Here is a 25,263-nt window from a genome sequence, read left to right on the forward strand (position 1 = left end):
TCCGGACCAGTCTGTGATTATGGACTTTTTCACCTAAGTTGGAGGTCATTAAAAATCATGATAAAAATTATGAGTAAACTAGACACATTTTGGGAACTCTCAGAATTTACGGATCTAGTTTTCAATTTCGTATGATTTTTCTATGATTTTTCAAAAACAGTGTAGAAAGGTTGAAAATTTGTTAACAGCTTATAACCTTCATAACACTTTGTATTATGTTGAGCAAAGTGTATAACGATAAGTTCTAAATACTAAATGTGTTACCTTGTTAGTTCATCATCATAAACTGAAATATAGTCATTCATGATAAGATTATTCATTTATTTAGAACACGTATATTAAACTATAATGAGCATAGTTTATGGATTCATAGCATTAAAGCATTCATAAAAGAATTCTTATACATTACAAACGTTTTGGATAAACTATAATTGGTATAGTTTATGTATCATTTACTTCTCAAACTTATTTACCAAAGGTTTTCAGTTTAGTTCACGTAAATCTGTTAATGAATAAATTGTGAGTCATTCCCTTCGGGTTACTTCCAAAGTAACAAAGTCGAAAAGTCCTGTAAATTGTAACCAGAGTCTCTTGTAGGGAGAACGTGATAGTTGTGTATAGATCTATATTGGGTTTGACAAACCCACACCAGAGCTGCTTGCAACAGCTAGACCGGCAGGTCTGTGGTGACAAGTGTCATTTAACGGCGACGCCTGAAGAACGTCGCATTACGAGGCCGTCTATGTCAAGTATGGTTATAATAACTCACGGAAAGTATTAACAAACTTAAGAATTTACGAGAATTTCACTAATATCATACGCGTTTATATCGAAATAAACACACGTTAACTTCTGTAAATAAGGAAGATTACTCATACGTTTCAGTCTTTGGGTACAAGACTACAACATTCATTTTAAGGAAAATATCGGATTTTTCTAGAACTGCTATACAATTGCGAGACAAGCTATTTCATAATTATATACAAAAACTTATGAACTCACCAACCATTGTGTTGACACTTTTTCAAACTATTTGTATTCTCAGGAAATCGCTAAACAGGTAACAAAGTACTTTTGAGGATGGGACGTTGAGGCGTCAAACTTATCATATTTTGTCAACATATTGTAATTGATTTTGAAACATGTAATTCATACAATGATGTAACTCTTTCAATTATATATATGTTGGTTGTGTTTACTTTCATCACTATTACCATTGTTGTTATGATACTACACATGAAGTCCTCCACCCCCGGACGTTTCTGCCATCCTTGGTTTGGGGGTGTGACATTGCCATATCACAACCATTCTTGGGCATGTGCTAATCACTCCTCGGACCAACATAGTTGATCAGGCTATACCACTCCCATGACTGACCATACATCCCCGAGCTTACCTGTGATATTCAACAATCGCAATACTTTTATTTTTGTCATTGTGACACAGATTTTAGTATGAATGCAGGCACGTATACTTTGTTAAATGTTTTATTATTTAAAAGTATAAACTCTTAGACAGAGTGTTTTAATCCCAATGTATTTATAGTTAGTATATCTTTTATGGGTTGATATACTTAATTCACTATAAACAATGCTCTGATACCAATCTATCACACCCCAAAACCAAGTACGGCGGAAAACATTTCGGGGTGGAGGACGTCATGTGAAGTATCATAGCAGTGTAAAGTAGTAAACAAGCAACAACATCATCCATTGCATTAAAAGTAAAGTTTAAATACATGTGTGTTCTTTCATAATGTACAACAATAAAATGAATAATCAAAATAAGATGAGTCTTGTCTGTGATCCGTCTTCTCAAAACCTGGCCATCGTACCTGTCTAACTGATGACTTGATAATACAAGTTATTTTGAAAGCGAGTATCAGCCTAAATCTGGTGAATTCATAAGTATTTAACTGTTATTGTCCTGTTTTGGAATGCTGTTATGAATGTCATGTAAATATTTAAATGGAACAGTTGATATAAGTATGAAATGTAGTCTTCTACCAAGACCCGAATGTTTTTGTAAGTAAAAATGATAGTTTTTCCTTCTTTTTGACTATTACAAACAGTAATTAGTCTAACTCCTCGTTTATGTGAATGTATCACAAAATAAAGTAAAATAGGAAAAAGATATGATAGTCTTCTACCAAGACCCAAATGTTTTGCTATGAAAATGATGGTTTTTCCTTCTTTTTGACTATTACAAACAGTAATTAGTCTAACTCATCGTTTATGTGAATGTGTCACAAAATAAAGTAAAATAGGAAAAAGATATGCTATAAGTGTTATCCTTTGGTACTAGGGCTAACACTACAAAAGAATATGACAGTCTTCTACCAAGACCTGAATGTTCTGTTATAAAAATGATAGTTTTTCCTCATTTTTGACTATTACAAACAATAATTAGTCTAACTCATCGTTTATGTGAATGTGTCAAAAAGTAAAGTAAAATAGGAAAAAGATATGCTATAAGTGTTATCCTTTGGTACCAGGACTAACACTACATCGCGGTAAGCGAAATCTATAACCTAATGAACATCCGAAGATTGTCTAATTGTCCTCTGTAGCAGCAACAGGGGGTAGGAAGGGTTAGTCCCGTAAACGAATCCTAATATAAGTTTTAACCTTAGACCTCCGTAGTTGGTCATCAACCTCTGTAGCGAACAGTAGGCTCGAGGAATGGTTAGTCCCGTAGCTGACTCCAAATATAAGTAATAACCGTAGGCATCCGTAGATGTTCATCGACCACTGGTGCTAATCAGCTGGGATTCGGAATGGTTAGTCCCGTCTAGATATCCCGTTGAACTGGGATAGACAGGAAAATTTACACTGAAGGTAGTAATAAATCTCCCTCGTAACTCTAGGTACAAGTATCCATGTAAGTGAATACAAGAAAAATGTATCTATGTAATAGTACTCATGTAAGCGTATTCAGATAAATGTATCTATGTAAACATACTCATGTATCATGTAAGCCTAGGTAAATGTACTCATGTATCATGTAAGCATATGGTATGTACTCATGTATCAGGTAATGTACTGGTACAGACTCATGAATGAACTGACTCTTGTGTGATTCCTTGTAATAGGAATAATGTTTTGTATCTTCTACCTATCCGTATGATAATTAACTGGAAGGTAATTGATTGTTCAAGTAGGTTTATACACCCTTGCTACACAAGAGTGTGGGAAACTGAATGAGGGATGAAAACTATAACATCAATACATATATATAAGAACATAAGTGTATAAGTATAGGTTGGTTCAAGAAGGTAAAAATGGTTTTATAAAACATCTAAGAGTTTTGAACAACAGTTAACAGTGACTTGATGTCATTTTAATAAACATTTCAAAAGTAATACATTTGATAACAAAGTATTTTTAAGATAGAAAACCATTTCATGCATCACATTTTGTAGTATGTGAAATCTGCTGAATGAAAACACAGTTGTAAATACATATGATTGATTTAATAGCATGTTGTTTTCTACCTGTATTCCCCCCCCCCACCCCCCCATTAAAGCATTTAAAATCATTTAAAACATTGATTAAGGGGTATGAACTCACTTGTTGTGAGTGGTTCTAGCGGGTACGCGTGTATGGATGAGAAGTTCCACGAATGAAGTCCCGAGACACAATAAGTCCTAAATGACATATAAGGACACATATTGACATGAATATAGTGTTTATAACATCTATATGAAAGGAAACACCTTCCGGGACTAGGTAACACCTTGACCAAGTGTTGGAATCACATGTGATTCAACATAGGAAGGTATAAAGGCACTCACATGAGTTTACTACCATGAGTTCACGGCCCAAGGGAGTTTACGGCCGTAAAATCATGGCTACTCATGTGGGAATGCAAGTTTGAAGGCCAGAGAATGATTTAGGGACATTAGCTCTAATTTAGGATGAAGAAAACCCACTTTCTTTGAAGTTCTAAGGAGTTCACGGCCCAAATGAGTTTACTACCATAAACTCATGGCCATTTATGTTTATGAGGGTCCTAAAGGTCATAAGGAAGCATTCTAATTTCAAGCCTAAGCCTTTGGAAGTGTTTGTGGCATCAAAACACCCTTAACTTGAGTTCACGGCCCATGGACCATTTGGTCATGTGTTTGCGGCCATAAACACTCATGGGTGTTGATATTTTTATTGTTTTGGGTCCTAGACACATCAAGGTAAGATGCTATGTTTGTCTCTTGGCTTAATGAAGGTCTTTAGGGCATTTTGGCACCCTAATATGGAGTTCACGGCCCAAGAACTTCCTTGGCCGTGAACTCACTTTCAACCCTTGATTCTATTTGTTTTGGATGTCTAAACATGTCATGGGTAGTCTCAAGGTTCATTTCCAAGGTTTGGTGGGACATTGGGCACACTTTGGCCCTTAAAAAGGAGTTTACTCCCCAAGGTGTTTTTGGGTGGTAAACTCACAGATCTTAGTGTTTTGAGGTTGTTTTCTGTCCCTAAGCTTATTTGTGTACAAGTCCAAACTAGTTTCGTGGCTTAAGGAAGGACTAGGCACCATTTGTCTCTTGAAAAGGAGTTTACTCCCCAAGATGTTCTTGGGCGGTAAACTCACAGATCTTGTTGTTCTGTCGTGATTTTGATGTTATTAAGCACAATCTAAGCTATATAATACAACTAGATTGAAGTACTCACGATTTGGGATAAAAACCCGAAGATCCGTGAGAGAGAAAATTGCTTTTCTCTAGTTGGAAATGTAACTAATGAATGAATATGGCTCAAATTTCTATTTATAGTCCTGAGATTTTTGGCAGAAAATATTTTATTCCCGGAATGAACTCTAATATGATAGAGTATTGGAATAACAGTGTTGCACAAAACCCTAGTGCATCCACTCTCCTGATATCTCCTTAAGTGTAAACCCTGAAATACTCAAACTTATTCGGAAAAGTCTGAAATTCACTGTAACTGTTCTAACTTCTATTGGCTTGATATGGTTTGTATAGAATGGAAATTTCGGGTTGTCACACTGGCTGATCGTACCTCCGCATCCTCCTCTACTTATTTTTGAAAACCATTTCAATTTGACTTTGAAAACTCTCCTTGATTTGAGACTGGATTCACATGAATGGTCCTCCAACTCACTCAAACCAAGGCTCTGATACCAACTTGTAACATCCAAAAATTTACAACCAATTTAAACTTTTCAAAAACAACCCATATTCATTAAGTTATTACAAAAAGGTGTCCAACTAATTTATAATCAAAGTATCCTAGGACATCAACATAAAACTAAGGAGCGGTACGATTCCGCCTTCGCCTTGCCACGGTCTCCTGAAGTACCTGAAACAATACATTGAAACTGTAAGCCCGAAAGCGTAGTGAGTTACCCCCAAAATACCAACCACAATAACATACACATATCATATCATATCATAAACAAAACAGCCATGCATATCGAGTCTTCAGTGTGACTGGTCCGCCTGCACCAGACCTTCAGTCCACCCGGTCCACTCTCTCTCCGAGTCTACAGTGTGACTGGTCCGCCCGCACCGGGCCTTCAGTCCACCTGGTCCACTCTCTGAGTCTATAGTATGACTGGTCCGCCCGTACCGGGCCTTCAGTCTATCTGGTCCACTCTCCGAGCCTCGGCATGTCTGGTCCGCCCTCTTGGGGCCTTCAGCCTATCTGGACCGCTCGTCGGGCCTTCGGTCTAACCGGTCCGCCCTGGGTATGTTGGCCTGCAGCACAAAGCAGGACCCGCCTCAACCCAACCCCAGTCCAACAACCATGTGCACCTAAACATATAATCATATAACATCTCACAACTAATCAAGTCGATCCAGCATATCACATAACATAACAACATCCTAACCAGGATATCGACCTAACCGGTCACTAGCATAACATCATCCTATATACCAGGATACCGACCTTAACCAGGTCTCTAGCATCACCCTAACTACCAGGATGCACACATTGCAAAGCAATAACATAAACAATACCCAGACTTCCATCCGATAAAGGGCCGACCTTGGTGCCGTAGACCCTATCAGTATAGTGAGGATAACTCACCTGCAACTGCCAACTGAAGAATAAGATCACGCTGCTCCGACCACCGACATGAACTCCACCACCCTGAAATATGCCCAAACAGAAGTAGATTCCAGATCTACCGAAGCCCTTGATGATGGTCTCCAAAACCCCAAGCTTCTCACACCAATTTTCTCTTCCAAGCTCTAATTCTTCATCAATGGAGTCACACACACGAGATGAGGGTTTCTGGATCTCAAATGGGTAGCCAAGAGGCTGAAGGTGGCTATAATGTGCTTTATATAGGGCACAACTCCTGGAATTAGGGTTTTCTCCCTTCAGCACCAACTCGCCGAGTCCGCTTCTGACGCGCCGAGTTGGTCACTTAACACATGACCAGAATCGCGACTCGACTCGCCGAGTCTATCCATCAACTCGCCGAGTCGACCTTCCTTATTTACACTAAGAAGCCTGGACTTGCACTTCTAAACTCGGGGTGTTACATATGAGTAGAGTATTAATTAGTGATTATTATCTATGTTTTAGGCGGAGGCTAGTTCGAGATTTCCGAGTACGAGACTTTTACTTGCTAGCTTACGAGGTGAGTCTTCTCACTATGCTTACCATGAGTGGTACCTTTGTGTTATTGAGATGTTTATTATGCTTACCTGTGTATCTTAATATTCTGCATTATGTCTTTGTGATTTATGCTGAGTATTGTTATTATGAGCTTACCAAGGTGGGAGTGGAGGGTCCCACTGAGACACATTTACCGGAGGGTGTTATTGAGTTATAGCCTAGAGTGGCTAATGAGCTGTGTGTGGTATTTTGGGGAACTCACTAAGCTTTGTGCCTCCCATGTTATGTGTTATGTGTTTCAGGTACTTCTAAGGATCACGGGAAGGCGCCGGCTTGATTATACACACACATCAGCGTTTGAGTTATGATTTGGAGGATCCTGGAGTCTTGATATATGAACAATTTTTGATATGAGATTTGATAATTTGACATTGTGACATTTTGTGATTTTATTATTGAGATAAAGGTGTTTTTAAATTGAAAATTTTTGTTTGAAAATTTACGTTATTACAAAATCCTTCACAACCACACCAAAATCACTAACCAAGGCTCACACACACACACTCAAGGAGGTATAAGGCTCGAACTAGGGTTTCTCTCGGCATTTAGGACGGTAAGGGAGGCCACAAATGATCCATAAGTTCCTTAAATTGGGTGCAAACCCCTGAAAATTAGGGTTTCCTTTATAGCTCCTGCTCGTCGAGTCGGGGCCTTCCGACTCGTCGAGTAGGTTCTAAGTCCCGCATCCTCATAAATGATCTCTACTCAACGAGTTGGAGCTCCTCAACTCATCGAAGAATACGCAAGTCGCACGAGATAAGGAGCTCAACTATTTCTAGTTTGCCCATACAATACCGACAACAACAAATTTTGAGCTAAAAGATCAATCCCTCCAGTTATTATAAGAAACGCATTTTTTCTTGTAAAGATAATGAACACGCACACAAACATATGGAAGAAGTGATCGAAATCGCCGACTCTTACAATACTGCAAGAGTTGTAATTTAGTGATGAGTGTTTCCGATAATAATCAAAGACACTACAAAACGATGGGTCAAATCTTTTCTATCTGAATTAATTACCACATGGGATGATAAAATCTAAATTTATTCAAAGCTTAGTTCAACTTCAAATACAACAAAGATGAAGACGGAGATCTAGAACTTCCAACAACTAGATGATGAAATGATTTACGAAATTTGGCATCGATATAAATAGATGCTCCAAAATTGTCCACAACATGACTTAAACGCTCATCAAGTGGTTCATAATTTATAGAAAGGGATCAATATGTTTACTCAAATATTATTTGACTCGCAAGCACCAATTACCAAGAAAAAACACGTTGTTGGCCAAACGATTATAGAAGAACTCGCATAACATTCACACCAATAACAATCACATGAGACACGTCTACAAGAAGAATATCAGTTCGTGAAAGTTCAGATGGAATTGCAACTACAAATTCCAAATTTGACGCTTTGGGTAGGGATATTATTAGGAAGAAGGTCAACCAAAAACTTCACACAATGCAAGTGGGGTGTGATAATTGTAGCAACCCTCGCTTAACAAAATATTGTGATGTGGATGAAGACAACAATAAAAGAAGCATGTTTGTTATTTTTCTGTCGACAAATACGATGATTAGAAGCAACAAAACAATAATTGGAAGTCGTACGACCAGTACCAATAGGATAATGCTGAAAAATGTAGGCCAGAAGGGCCATGGTTATTATAAAAAAATATCAAGTAGTGCAAGAAAAGAAACCAAACTTGTGAAGATATAATGGCCCGGTTTTTCAAAGCATCGGAAAAGAGGTATTCTGATATTGAAGTTGTATTAAGGAACCAACAAGAATCCATATCGAATATCAAAAACAATTTGGTCAACCGTCACGAGTAATACATGGACCTTTTTTCGGGGAATTTACCAAGTAACGCGTAAATGAATCCGAAAGAACATGTCAAAGTCATCACAACTCGAAGAGGTAAGGTTTCTTGTAACGCCCGTAGATCCGGGCTAGTCAATTTAGAGATGATAAGCATCAAAAATGACTTTTTTTATCGAAGATTATTTATAAGGATTAATCTTATCTAAGTTGTATTATATGTCACAAGGTTTCCGTGCATATAAAGAACGCCAAAATCCGAGTTATAACGAAGAAGTTATCACTTGTCGAAGTTTCGCAACAGAACCGGCACGACCTAGCGCGACGTAAATAGTGAATTTAAGGTAGATAGATATCTATCCTTAGTGATCTAAATGAGATTCGAATATGTATTCAATAGTAGTTCAACGATAAAAAGACAGACGAAAACGGAGTTCAGATGAAGGAGTTATGAATTTCGAACGGAGTTTTCCTGTCCCGGCCTACTAAAGATAATATATAAGTAATATATTAATAATATATTCAAAATAAAGTCAAAATTTGCCAATGGAGTCTGAACAAGAGTTGTAGAACATAATCTCACCTACGCGTCGATATGAAGAACCTCGAAAATGGAGTTCATATGCGAAAGTTATGAATTTCTGAAGTTCGGGGCGCGAAACCCCAAAACTCTCAGATACCACGACGTGGAAAGCAGTGCCACGACGTGGCAAGTCTTCTGACACCTCCAGGAGTCCCCCAGATGCAACTTGCGATGACGCATGCGGTGACGACCAAGCCCACAATGTGGAAAAAGGTGCCACGGCATGGCAAGGGTAGATTTTGCCCTATAAATAGATTTGAAGGGCCAGTCGAGTTTGGTTACTCATTCTCTCATCTCTCTCCCATATTACATCGTTTTACGTACAATTTTAACCCACCGAAGCCCCGGTATCACCCCGAGACCCGAAGCAAGTCCCGAAGCCCGAAGATCCGAGAAGAAAAGTGTTTCCGAGCCGTAGCTCTGCCCGTGAGAAGTCCGGTGTGTGAAGAGATCACACTTTCACCGAAGAATACTACCATTGCAAGCCGTAGTGCTGTTCGATCATCTTCTGATCATGTGAGTGTGTGGTCACTTTCTTCTAAAACATAAATATTAAGTATTTGCTATGAAATACGTGCTATGTGTTTATATATTGTTGTTTATTTGAGATGTTGGTGGAATACATGAACTATATAGGTTTTAATGAGTTAAACTTTATATATATATATATATATATATATATATATATATATGTGTGTGTGTGTGTGTGTGTGTGTGTATTTTGTAACTACAAATATGTTGGGTAGGACAAGGGTATATGAGATCCGTGAGTATGGATCAGATCAAGAGATTAGTTTAGATCCGCGAGTAGGAATCATATCAAGAGGCTAGTTTTAGATCCGTGAGTATGGATTAGACCAAGAGGTTAGTTTTAGATCCGAGAGTATGGATCAAGTAAGGAGATAAACTTGCTATTAGTCCGGGAGTATGGATTAAGACTAAGTTAATTGTCCCTAGCCCGGGAGTATGGATTGGGCACAGTTATAGATCCGGGAGTATGGATCAGATATGGATTAAGACTAAGTTAATTGTTCCTAGTCCGGGAGTATGGATTGGGCACAGTTATAGATCCGAGAGTATGGATCATATCAGGATTATGGTATAGTTAATTTTCCCAATTCCGGGAGTATGGAAGGGGTACAATTATTGATCCGAGAGTATGGATCAGATCAGGAGGTTAGTTTTAGATCCGTGAGTATGGATCATGTAGTTTTAGATCCGTGAGTATGGATTAGGTGAAATGGTAGTTTTAGATCTGTGAGTATGGATCAGGGGAAAAGGTTAATTTTAGATCTGTGAGTATCGATTGGGTGAAAAGGTTAGTTTTAGATCCGTGAGTAGGGATCAGGTAAAGAGGAAAATCTTAGATACGAGAGTTTAGATCGTGTCGTTGTGAGGATTGATGGGGTGGGATAAGAGCTGCCTTTATATGGTGAAAATGTACAAGTTTGAATGTTCTATATTTATAAATATATGATATAACATTGTGGGATAAAAACCCTATATGCTCACCAGGCTCCCAAGCCTGACCCACTCAGTTTTCTTTGTATCATAGGTATCGATACGAAGACATATTTCACAGAGAGATTTAAAGGAGATATAAATCATTAGTGTAATTAAATGTAAGCTCTGTGTATGCTTATATGTCTATATCGGAACATGACATCCCGAGGTTTTATTATTAAATGAAAATACATTCTATTTGAGAATTGTTTTGATAAGTTATTATCATATCTTGTTTTGGGAACAAATTCCGCAACCGTTTTCTTTAAAAGATTACTCTGATTTTACAAACAAACCATAAACAAATCGGTCTTTTCTGGCCGTGAAATTGGGGATGTCACAGTTGGTATCAGAGCATTAGTTTAAGCGAAATAAGAATTTGTAGGAAATTTCTAGACTTAAACTTAGAATGCTAAGTATTGATCGTGAGGAGTGTGTCTAAAATATGTTAGGTAGTGCAGTGCACCTAAATTGACACAAGCACTAGTTTATTTTAGAAATGATGCCTAAAATGATTTTATGTGCTAATTGTTTTGTGTGATATCTAAATTGATGCTATTATTTGTTCGGATCTATGGCCTGTTGCCGACCGGATCTAGAAACCTTATGTGTTTAGGATTCTAAGCGTACAACTACGAAATTAGAACTAACATGTAAACGTTTCGGGTCGATAAGGAGATTTATACGTTTATCGTAATTAAAAACTTTCTTATCTTAAAAATTCTCTCTTGGTACACCAAATGTCTTCTTGGATGTACAAGAGGTCATGGTGAAGACTCGTAGAGAATTGAGTAAATGGAGGAAATGAAAAGGCTTATGATAGTGAATGACACCTATCGGAAGATATCGTAAGGATGGTATCTTGCCTTTAGATGATGTCTTATAATAGTACGTTTAGAGGAGTACGGTACGTCTGAGGTACACCTTCGATTGACAGGATGATGGAATGATTGATGAAATTCTTGAAGTTGTCTCATCGTCTGGTATTTCCATCACCAATCGAGTTGAAGTAGAGTTGATGATTGAAGATTGAGCAATGAAGAAGTCCTAGTAGAGTCTAGGGAAATTGTTTATGATTATTTGGACACATTCGTATGTGTTAAATTGTTTTGTGATTTTCTTGTATGGTGACTTGGTCGACTGCTGGACAATACTTGGGACGAGTATGAGTAGGTGTGAAAGGTAGTAGACGCATATACTACCGGAAACACATGACTCACACTTGGATCAGGGAAAGTCACAACGTTACAAAGAAGCTAGTAATTGATTCCATTTTGTTCAAGTGTGTCATTACCCTTGTTTCGGTACTGACTAGTAAGATGGTTGTTATTCCGACCCTAGTGGTCATATTAAATTGAGTCCGACTACGAGGAGTTTGTTACGTGGTTCATAGAACCAGGTTCGAGGTAGCATCTGACTCAAGTTAGAGGATTGAAATCAATGCGATTGATAATATTGCGCTCGTTAAAAAAAGGAGTTTGTAGCTAGGCATGATACATATTAAAAATGTGATTATATCACATTAGAATATGAAGCAAGGTATATTCCATTCTGGAATTTGACTCTAAGAGACTTGAGTCTAAGCGGTGCATCATACGATGAGAGGTCATTAGAACATGACCCATCGATCTATTTCAATAGATTAATGAAAGTACTTATCCTAAGAATAAGAATGAGTCCTCAATAAGGATTTATTTTGTAACTCAGAAGTTATGATTGAAACTACAGCATAGTACGATAAACAGATGCAAGATTGGGCATCGTCTGCGGTCAAGAAAGCCATAGAGTTAAATACTCTTTCGAGGAAGCATAGTAGTTACGTTTATTACCTAGGATAAAGAGATAACATGTGGAATCATTATGCAAGCCCTATGTCGTTGATGATTCCGGGACGTAATCATCCTAAGGGGAAGATAATTGTAAGGCTCATAGATCCGGGCCAGTCAATTTAGAGACGATAAGCATCAGAAATGACTTTTTTATGAAATATTATTTAGAAGCATTCATCTTAACCAAGTTGTAGTATATGTCACAAGGTTTCCGTGCATATAAAGAACGCTAAAATCCGAGTTATAACGAAGAAGTTATGACCTGTCGAAGTTTCGCGACGGAACCGGCACGACCCAGCGTGAGCCAACGTGACGTAAATAGTGAATTTAAAGTAGATAGATATCTATCCTTAGTGATCTAAATGAGAGTCGAAGATGTCTTCGATAGTAGTTCAACAATAAAAAGACAGACGAAAACGGAGTTCAGATGAAGGAGTTATGAATTTCGAACGGAGTTTTCCTGTCCCGGCCTACTAAAGATAATATATAAGTAATATATTTATAATATACTAAAAATAAAGTCAAATATAGCCAATGGAGTCTGAAATAGAGTTGTAGAGCATAATCTCACCTACGCGTCTATATAAAGAACGTCGAAAACGGAGTTCGTATGCGAAAGTTATGAATTTGTGAAGTTCGGTGCGTGAAACCACAAAACTGTTAGATACCACGACGTGGCAAGTCTTCTGACACCTCCGGGAGTCCCCCAGATGCAACTTGCGATGACGCATGCAGTGACGACCAAGCCCACGACGTGGCAAGGGCAGATTTTGCCCTATAAACAGATTAGAAGGGCCAGCCGAGTTTGGTTGCTCATTCTCTCATCTCTCTCCCATATTACATCGTTTTACATAGAATTTTAACCCCCCGAAGCCCCGGTATCACCCCGAAGCCCGAAGATCCCAAGAAGAAAAGAGTTTTCGAGCCGAAGCTCTGCCCGCGAGAAGTCCGGTGTGTGAAGAGATCACGGTTTCACCGAAGAATACTACCATTGCAAGCCGTAGTGCTGTCCGATCATCTTCTGATCATGTGAGTGTGTGGTCACTTTCTTCTAAAATATAACTATTAAATATTTGCTATGAAATACGTGCTATGTGTTTATATATTGTTGTTTATTTGAGATGTTGGTGGAATTAGGTTTTAATGAGTTAAACTGCATATATATGTATTTTGTAACTACAAATATGTTGGGTAGGACATGGGTATATGAGATCCGTGAGTATGAATCAGATCAAGAGATTAGTTTAGATCCGTGAGTAGGAATCAGATCAAGAAGCTAGTTTTAGATCCGTGAGTATGTATTAGACATAGAGGTTAGTTTTAGATCCGAGAGTATGGATCAAGTAAGGAGATAAACTTGCTATTAGTCCGGGAGTATGGATTAAGACTAAGTTAATTGTCCCTAGTCCGGGAGTCTGGATCAGCTATGGATTAAGACTAAGTTAATTTTCCCTAGTCCGGGAGTATGGATTGGGCACAATTATAGATCCGGGAGTATGGATCATATATGGATTAGGGTATAGTTAATTGTCCTTATTCCGGGAGTATGGAATGGGTAAAATTATTGTTCCGAGAGTATGGATCAGATCAGGAGGTTAGTTTTAGATCCGTGAGTATGGATCAGGTAGTTTTAGATCCGTGAGTATGGATTAGGTGAAAAGGTAGTTTTAGATCTGTGAGCATGGATCAGGGGAAAAGGTTAGTTTTAGATCCGTGAGTATGGATCGGGTGAAAAGGTTAGTTTTAGATCCGTGAGTAGGTATCAGGTAAAGAGGAAAATCTTAGATACGAGAGTTTAGATCGTGTCGTTGTGAGGATCGATGGGGTGGGATAAGAGCTGCCTTTATATGGTGAAAATGTACAAGTTTGAATGTTCTATATTTATAAATATATGATATAACATTGTGGGATAAAAACCCTATATGCTCACCAGGCTCCCAAGCCTGACCCACTCAGTTTTCTTTGTATCACAGGTATCGATACGAAGACATATTTCACAGAGAGATTTAAAGGAGATATAAATCATTAGTGTAATTAAATGTAAGCTCTGTTTATGCTTATATGTCTGTATCGGAACATGACATCCCGAGGTTTTATTATTAAATGAAAATACATTCTCTTTGAGAGTTGTTTTGATAAGTTATTATTATCATATCTTGTTTTGGGAACAAATTCCGCAACCGTTTTCTTTAAAAGATTACTCTGATTTTACAAACAAACCATAAACAAATCGGTCTTTTCTGGCCGTGAAATTGGGGATGTCACAGTTGGTATCAGAGCATTAGTTTAAACGAAATAGGAATTTGTAGGAAATTTCTAGACATAAACTTAGAATTCTAAGTATTGATCGTGAGGAGCGTGTCTAAAATATGTTAGGTAGTGCAGTGCACCTAAATTGACACAAGCACTAGTTTATTTTAGAAATGATGCCTAAAATGATTTTATGTGCTAATTGTTTTGTGTGATATCTAAATTGATGCTATTATTTGTTCGGATCTATGGCCTGTTGCCGACCGGATCTGGAAACCTTATGTGTTTAGGATTCTAAGCGTACAACTACGAAATTAGAATTAGCATGTAAACGTTTCGGGGCGATAAGGAGATTTATACGTTTATCGTAATTAAAAACTTTCTTATCTTAAAAATTCTCTCTTGGTACACCAAATGTCTTCTTGGATGTACAAGAGGTCATGGTGAAGACTTGTAGAGAATTGAGTAAATGGAGGAAATGAAAAGGCTTATGATAGTGAATGACACCTATCGGAAGATATCGTAAGGATGTTATCTTGCCTTTAGATGATGTCTTATAATAGTACGTTTAGAGGAGTATGGTACGTCTGAGGTACACCTTCGATTGGCAGGATGATGGAACGATTGATTAAATTCTTGAAGTTGTCTCATCGTCTGGTATTTCCATCACCAATCGAGTTGAAGTAGAGTTGATGATTGAAGATTGAGCAATGAAGAAGTCCTAGTAGAGTCTAGGGAAATTGTTTATGATTATTTGGACACATTCGTATATGTTAAATTGTTTTGTGATTTTCTTGTATGGTGACTTGGTCGACTGCGGGACAATACTTGGGACGAGTATGAGTAGGTGTGAAAGGTAGTAGACGCATATACTACCGGAAACACATGAATCACACTTGGATCAGGGAAAGTCGCAACGTTACCAAGAAGCTAGTAATTGATTCCATTTTGTTCAAGTGTGTCATTACCCTTGTTTCGGTAGTGACTAGTAAGATGGTTGTTATTCCGACCCTAGTGGTCATATCAAATTGAGTCCGACTACGAGGAGTTTGTTACGTGGTTCATAGAACCAGGTTCGAGGTAGCATCTGACTCAAGTCAGAGGATTGAAATCAATGCGATTGATAATATCGCGCTCGTTAAAAAAAGGAGTTTGTAGCTAGGCATGATACATGTTAAAAATGTGATTATATCACATTAGAATATGAAGGAAGGTATATTCCATTCTGGAATTTGACTCTAAGAGACTTGAGTCTAAGCGTTGCATCATACGATGAGAGGTCATTAGAACATGACCCATCGATCTATTTCAATAGATTAATGAAAGTACTTATCCTAAGAAGAAGAAGGATTCCTCAATAAGGATTTATTTTGTAACTCAGAAGTTATGATTGAAACTACAGCATAGTACGATAAACAGATGCAAGATTGGGCATCGTCTGTGGTCAAGAAAGCCATAGAGTTAAATACTCTTTCGAGGAAGCATAGAAGTTACGGTTATTACCTAGGATAAAGAGATAACATGTGGAATCATTATGCAAGCCCTATTTCGTTGATGATTCCGGGACGTAATCATCCTAAGGGGAAGATAATTGTAAGGCCCGTAGATCCGGGCCAGTTAATTTAGAGACGATAAGAATCAAAAATGAATTTTTATGGAAGATTATTTAGAAGGATTCCTATTAACCAAGTTGTAGTATATGTCACAAGGTTTCCGTGCATATAAAGAATGCCAAAATCCGAGTTATAACGAAGAAGTTATGACCTGTCGAAGTTTCACGACAGAACCGACACGACCCAGGGCGACCCAACGCAACGTAAATAGTGAATTTAAGGTAGATAGATATCTATCCTTAGTGATATAAATGAGATTCGAAGATGTCTTCGATGGTAGTTTAACAATATAAAGACAGACGAAAACGGAGTTCAGATGAAGGAGTTATGAATTTCGAACGGAGTTTTCCTGTCCCGGCCTACTAAAGATAATATATAAGTAATATATTTATAATATATAAGTATTATATTTATAATATATTAAAAATAAAGTCAAAATTAGCCAATAGAGTCTGAACGAGAGTTGTAGAGCATAATCTCACCTACGCGTCTATATAAAGAACGTCGAAAACGGAGTTCGTATGCGAAAGTTACGAATTTCTGAAGTTTGGTGCGCGAAACCCCAAAACTGTCAGATACCACGACGTGGCAAGTCTTCTGACACCTCCGGGAGTCCTCCAGATGCAACTTGCGATGACGCATGCAGTGACGACCAAGCCCACGACGTGGCAAGGGCAGATTTTGCCCTATAAATAGATTTGAAGGGCCAGCCGAGTTTGGTTGCTCATTCTCTCATCTCTCTCCAATATTACATCGTTTTACATAGAATTTTAACCCCCGGAAGCCCCGGTATCACCCCGAAGCCCGAAGATCCCGAGAAGAAAAGAGTTTTCGAGCCGAAGCTCTGCCCGCGAGAAGTCTGGTGTGTGAAGAGATCACGGTTTCACCGAAGAATACTACCATTACAAGCCGTAGTGTTGTCCGATCATCTACTGATCATGTGAGTGTGTGGTCACTCTCTTCTAAAACATAAATATTAAGCATTTTCTATGAAATACGTGCTATGTGTTTATATATTGTTGTTTATTTGAGATGTTGGTGGAATACATGAACCATATAGGTTTTAATGAGTTAAACTGTATATATATGTATTTTGTAACTACAAATATGTTGGGTAGGACATGGGTATATGAGATCCGTGAGTATGGATCAGATCAAGAGATTAGTTTAGATCCGTGAGTAGGAATCAGATCAAGAGGCTAGTTTTAGATCCGTGAGTATGGATTAGACCAAGAGGTTAGCTTTAGATCCGAGAGTATCGATCAAGTAAGGAGATAAACTTGCTATTAGTCCGGGAGTATGGATTAAGACTAAGTTAATTGTCCCTAGTCCGGGAGTATGGATTGGGCACAGTTATAGATCTAGGAGTATGGATCAGATATGGATTAAGACTAAGTTAATTGTCCCTAGTCTGGGAGTATGGATTGGGCACAGTTATAGATCCGGGAGTTTGGATCATATTAGGATTAGGGTATAGTTAATTGTCCCTATTCTGGGAGTATGGAATGGGTACAATTATTGATCCGAGAGTATGGATCAGATCAGGAGGTTAGTTTTAGATCTGTGAGTATGGATTAGGTAGTTTTTGATCCATGAGTATGGATTAGGTGAAATGGTAGTTTTAGATCTGTGAGTATGGATCAGGGGAAAAGGTTAGTTTTAGATCCGTGAGTATGGATCAGGTGAAAAGGTTAGTTTTAGATCCGTGAGTAGGGATCAGGTAAAGAGGAAAATTTTAGATACGACAGTTTAGATTGTGTCGTTGTGTGGATCGATGGGGTGGGATAAAAGTTGCCTTTATATGGTGAAAATGTACAAGTTTGAATGTTCTATATTTATAAATATATGATATAACATTGTGGGATGAAAACCCTATATGCTCAGCATGCTCCCAAGCCTGACCCACTTAGTTTTCTTTGTATCACAGGTATCGATACGAAGACATATTTCACATAGAGATTTAAAGGAGATATAAATCATTAGTGTAATTAAATGTAAGTTCTGTTTATGCTTATATGTCTGTATCGGAACATGACATCCCGAGGTTTTATTATTAAATGAAAATACATTCTCTTTCATAAATGTTTTAATAAGTTATTATCATATCTTGTTTTGGGAACAAATTCCGCAACCGTTGTCTTTAAAAGATTACTCTGATATTAAAAACAAAGCATAAACAAATCGGTCTTTTTTTGCCGTGAAATTGGGGATGTCACATTTCTGAACCTTTAGATCTTATTACTACTCATGATTCAACCAGTGTACAAAATCCCACGAGATAAGATGGAAAGAAGATGACAGTAGATGTTACACGTCGCGTCGAGGATGAGAATTCGATACATCTTCATTAACATAATCTAAATCCTCTTACTTTTTTGTTATATCAACCTCTGATTTCATTTCCATAGAGGTTAAAACAACATAAGCATGAAGAAGAGAACAAGAAGTTCCTTGATTGCATCAGATCTCTTCATACTAATATTCCATTCATTGAAGTCATCGCTCAAATTCTGAAATACAGGTAATTCTTAAAATATCTACTTGCAAATTCAAAGAAATTAGAAGAAGCATACAACTTCATCCTTAACGAGCAATGTTCAACTACAATTTTAAACAAATTACCAACAAAGATGCGAGATCCGAGAAGCTTAACATTACCTTGTGAATTTGGTAATTTGACTACTACACATGCATTCGCCGATTCAGGGGAAATTGTTTATTTCATGTCTTAATCATTTTATTAGAAGCCTGATCTACCTAGACCAAATCTAAATCGAATGGAATTCCATTTTGTGAATAGATCGGTTATTTATTTGAAGGGAATTCTAGAAGATTTACTAGTAAAAAGTGAGAAATTTATTTTCCAATTGATTTCATTGTGATTGACATGGAGGAAGGAAATGTCATCCCAATTATTCTTGGAAGACCATTTGAGAACTACGAGAGCCCTAGTTGACGTCCATGACTTGAAGTTGACACGTAAGAGTGGGGTCAGACAAAATTATATTTGGTGTGGATTCTAGTGTTTCTGATTTGGATTTCTTACTAGCTCATGATAAAAAAAAATCAATTAAAAACTCCATATTCAGAGGAGTTCCAAAAGGATAAAGTTACATAAAGCTATCTTGATTAAGGTTGGATGGCTGATTTATTTGAATATATTAAGCACAATTATTGATTTACTGGGATGATTCGTTCTTATCTAATCATTGCATTGTGGATGATATTAAAAGAAGAGTCAAGATTTTGGTACATAGTGACAATGAAGCTATTAGGGGATGTTACAATGAAGAGTATTTTGAAAAGATGATGCGACTTCTAGAAAATTTGAAATAAAGGGTTACTATAAAGATTGTGATTGATAAGGGAAAAACAAAGGTATGTAGTGGTGCAAAGAATAGGGATTACAAGAAGAACGAACCGAATGAAAAAAATGTGTCCACATAAATCACATGAGGTCTCAAAGAATGATGGTTTAGAAGCAAAAAAGGATTGGAGCCACATGAATATGGAGAAGGAAGTACCCTCCAAATCACTGAAATCACTTAAGTGAGGGGGTGTAGTCAAGATCATGACTTATTAAAAACAATTGCAATGTAGGACGCAATCTGACAATTTGATTTGATTTTTAGTTTTAAATAAAGTTTCACTCTTAATTATCATATGTTGCTTCAATGTGTTTTTTAGCTGTGATTTATTCACGTGTAAGGATGATGAAAAGGTAGGGAGAGGTTATCAATGAAAAGAACTCCGAAAGGCATGGCAACACTTATAGTGTAGGATGAAAATTTTAACCAAGGAGTGAAGTCGTGGCATTAACTGAGCCATTATTGATAAATTGGGAGAAACTGTCACACCCCAAACCGGAATGGCGGAAACGTTCGGGGGCGGAGGACGTCATGCTCAGTATCATAACCATAGTGAAGAAAGTAAACACAACCATCATAAATATAATTTAAAAGGTTACATCATTGCAACAAAAAATACATGTTTCCAAATAAATTACATATGATGTCAAAATTGTTCAAAAGAAATTTGTGGCTTAGCATCTTGCCTTCAAAAATCATGTGGTTACCTGTATTACTGAGTACCTGAGAATACAAGTTGTTTTTGAAATAGTGTCAGCATTAAATCTAGTTAGTTCATAAGCAATTTACGAATGAAAAATGGATGTTGTTCCTTAAAGTTTGTTACAAGTTCGTTTCCAGAAAATCCAATATTTTCTAAAAGGTTTGTTGTATTCTCAACTGAACCAAGACTTATTATATGTAAGCAAATCGTCATACTTATGTGTGGTATTATATTTAAATAAAACTCCTTTTTGTGAAATCCTTACATTTTCATGAACTGTGTGTTTTGTTAGTTCCCCATATGAGTTGTTATAACCATACTAAGACTCGAAGACCTCGTATTAGACGTTCTTCAAGCGTCGGAATGTTATGACACTTGTCACCCCAGACCTGTCGGTCTAGCTGTTGCAAGCAGCTTAGGTGCGGGTTTGTCAGACCCAATATAGATCTATACACAACTATCACGCTCTCCATACAAGAGATTATGATTATAACCACATGACTTTTCTGTGGTACTTAAGAGTAACCTGAAGGTGAATACCTCACAAATTTATTCATTCACGAGTTCACGTAGTTTGTAATGAAATACTCGCTTTGTAAATCAATTGTATTACCGTTCTTTGTTAAATGGAGTGTCCAAACTATTCCTATTATAGTTTATCAAGAGTGTTTTATGTTTTAAATGAAAACTTGTTATGCCTGGATTTGTATTTCAACAAAATGAAATTGAAAATACTAAGTATAAAATCTTACACACCTTGCTCAGCATGTTACAAGGTGTGAATAACTCTTAAACTCGTTTTGATAATTTTACCCTTAACTGTCACTGTTTTAGAATATTTATAGAAACATTATTGTAAGTCGAAAAATGAATCCGTAAACTCGGAGAGTTTGCAAAAAGAGTCTACAGTGTTCATAAATTTTCCTATTATTTTTGGTGGTCTCAAACCAGTGTGAACATGTTCATCTTCACGACCTAGTCCGATTTCGTTGCTGCGGTGATAGACAGTTTTGTAAAAATCACCATAAATTGTAGAAAAATCGCATGGAGATGTGCAAGTAGTCATTTTAAAGGTATAAACCTGAACTATTGGCATATTAAACAGTTTTGAAAAATATTAAGTTGAAGTTGGGTAAAACAGTTCGTAAAAATATCACAACTTTTCTGTTGTAAGCTGTCAAGTTAAGTTTTAAATATGTTTTGGTGTTTTAACTTTTATTCCCCCCCCCCCCCCACTATGAAAACTAAAGAAAAATAGAAAATAAAGGGGTATGAATTCACCTTGAGTGATTTCTTGAAGAGTGGAAGGTCAAAGACAAGGAGCATCAAGTTAAGAACACTTGATGAACACGTGAAGTGTTGGATGATCCTAAGAACGATTTTTGGTGTTAAATGTGAGTAGATGATTCAAGGGTGTTATGAAAACATGGAAGAACATTTGAGTTTAGATGGAATACTTACCAAAAAGTGAAGTAATAGCTCAAGAACACTTCCAAAAAGTGGCTGGAAGTAGAGAGAAAAAGATGCTCTCTTGTTGGTTTAACAAGTGTATAAGTGTTTGAGAGTGATCAAAGTGAACCAAGAAATCCTCCAGGGAGTTCTTTATATAGATCTTGCTGGAGCAACTTGCAAAGTTGTAAGGATGTTTGCCTTGGTTTGTGTGATGTGGATAGAGTTGGACTAATGAGGAAGTGACACATGGAGGCAAGTGGGCACACTTGACCCACTTGTGGGGTAGAATATCCTTAGATATTTCTATTAATGAAATAATGATTTATAATTAATCAATCCTTGAGAAATGAATAAAATATGACTTTAGGGGGTTTAAAATACTAAAAATATGAATTTGGTGAAAAATCCCCGTCAAAAACGGGTTTAGGAGGAGAAAGTAGTCGAAAACCGGGAATTAGGAGCGAACCTGCGAAGGTTCGGTTCTTTGGTGTTGAGGACCGAGAGTAAGAAGAAGGAGGGACCGAAGGTGGGAGAAGGAACCAAAGGCGCGAGAGCAGCGAAATGGACCGAAGGCTCGGTTCATTTCGGTTGCTGAGGAGGTTTGGTCTGAGCAGGGTTCGACTCTAAGAGGTTCCCTCTAAGAGGGTTCGGTTCCTAAGAGGGTTTCGGCCCTAATTAGCCGTTTTTCAATATAACTTCCCGTTTTGAGTGATTTTTGGCCAAGTTAAGGGTTGGGATGACCCGATTGACTATAAAAAGTTGAGAGAGATTTTGAGAGAGATTTGGGAGAGATTTAATTTTAGCCATTATTATTGTATAATCTCATAATGCAAGGTTCATGAACCCCGTTATGCTTCGTTTATGATTGTTGTAAGTCCCCAAGAGGGTCCATAGTCGTGTTTTGATGCGTTTAACTCCCTTTTTAGGGTTTTACATTGCTAATCACATAAATTCTCCGAGACACATGGATTCTTGACATACAAATGCACATGTTTGTACATAGAATAACTTTTATCATAGAAGTACAAGTTAAGTTTGACCGGTTAGACTTGTTGACTTTGACTTTGACTTGTTGACTTTGACCTTGACTTGAATTTGACGGTTGTCACAGAAAACATATACAAGAGAGAAGACGAGAGCCTGATCAACTCTAGCCGAAATCAATTTCACTAAGAGATGCTGAGGTACACTATTTGCATATACGCAACAAATTAATCCTATATGTGCGCCGCTTTCATGGTTTTCATCACGATAGAGCCTTCTTGATATTCGTTCAACTCAACACGCATATCATTATTGTGCGCCATGGAAGCTGTTCCAAATTTCATAATTCACTATTTTACCCTCAAATTTTCAAACACAGTTTCCCCTAATCTACTGAGTATACAAAATTTTCACAATTGTCCATAATTACATAAATTTCATCAACATGGTATTCAATTATTTGTAGCAGCAAGTTCCCATTAACAATCGAATTCATTCTCACCACTACTATTCCAAGTGTGGATGTTATTCGGTCCGTAACCGAACTAGAAATCTTATGTAAATATTATGTTACTTATTATTGTTGGTTATTTTGTAATTACTAATATATTTAGTAGTTTCATGAATAAGTATATATATACAAATTAATAAACTTTGTATTATATTTTTTTGAATCTGTAAGTTATATATAAAATAACCAAGCACTATCCCATATGCCATTATAAACCATTAACCAAAACCATACACCAACCCATGAACCATAAGATATGACACAATACATAAGACATAAGCCATAACCATGACTCATAACACTGCAAGAAGACATAACCCCTAAGTCCATAAGCATTAAGCCTTTTTAAGCCATGACTTGTAATACATGATCATAGCCATGAACCATAAAACTACATTAAGACATAATGCCTATGTCTAAAAAGCATTATGCCATTATAACCTATGACCCACAAGACATGAGCCATAAGGTATGATCCATAAATATGAACTATAACCCTCTGACCCTACACTAAGACAATCCCTAATTCCATAAACATTTATTTATTATAACTCATGACCCATAAGATATGATCTATAACCATGATCCATAACCATACACTAAGATATAGTCCCTAATTCCATAAGCATTAAACCATTATAACCTATGACCTATAGAACATGAGCTATAAGATATGATCCATAACAACGACTCATTGACATGCTCTAACACCATGTTACTAAATTCATAAGCATTAAGCCATTATAACCCATGACCCATAGTACATGAGCGTTAAAATCACATGCGACATATGTCATGTTTACATATGTGTTAAATTGTACCAAAATCATCAAGTAAACAACCTCACCATACAACGATTTGTACGACATACATGTGTGTCTGTAAAAACTATACCTCTTACTATAAGATCTTCCTAAGACTTTGTAGTTACTGTACCAAAAACCCCTCAATATATCCCTTATGGACACCTATACACGACATATACATGCATCCCTATAACCCACGTTGACTCATATTCCACATATACTTCCAAACAAGTATGTGCTAAAGTAGGACATAAACATGTTTTATAATATGCAACATATTATCTATACAGTGCCCTATACAGCTTGTATCGAACACAAAACGACATGTATATATGTTTTCCATAAAAAGCTTACCATGTGTATGATCAAAATGCGGTTTTCAAAAATATACAAAAATCTACCAACACCAAAACCTTTAAAATTACATGACATTGTGAGGGTTTCTTTTTTTAAATGGGCATCTCTAGGAATTACCAATGTGTTTTGGAACACTAATAACATCACACAAATACCTTGACACAATGTAGCACCATCAATGCATACACGATCAAGAATTGAGAATTAATGGTTCGAAGGATTGAAAATTTTACCTTCAAGATAATAGATTCAACTTCTTCCTGATGGAAATTGAAATCCTATAGAGCTTCAATGTTAATGATCACCAATGAATGGTTTCATTACTATTAATCATAAAAATATATCATTGTCCTTTTCTCCACCTTTGTGAGCAGGAAGAAGATAACAATATCATAGTCGATATGCTTAATACTTCCTTATACTTTGTTTTTCTTTATTCCTCTTATCAAACAACAAAGAAGCAAAAAAAAAAGGATTTTTGGTACTTTAAGTACTTCCCCTATCTCATTTTCTGTAAGGTTCCATTTTTGCAACTAAATTTTTTTTATTTTATTTAAGTAAATCTTCCCGGTTATAAATCTGTTATGGACAAAAACTGTTTATTCCAAATACATTTATGAAAATCAGAGTAATATTAAAGAAGTGAATCTTCATTGTTGTTGATGAATGTGTACATTCATGCCTTCTGCTTCCCATGATAACCGATGAGACCTGAAATAATAAACAATAGGGTAAGCACAAATCTTAGTGAGTTTCCTCCAAAATACCCCATACGATAAACATACAAGCATGCATAACGACCATTCTTCGGGCCTTCGGCTTGACTGGAAC

Source organism: Lactuca serriola, chromosome 3 (assembly GCF_051521515.1).
Source record: "Lactuca serriola cultivar US96UC23 chromosome 3, Lser_US96UC23_V15, whole genome shotgun sequence".
NCBI lineage: Eukaryota > Viridiplantae > Streptophyta > Magnoliopsida > Asterales > Asteraceae > Lactuca > Lactuca serriola.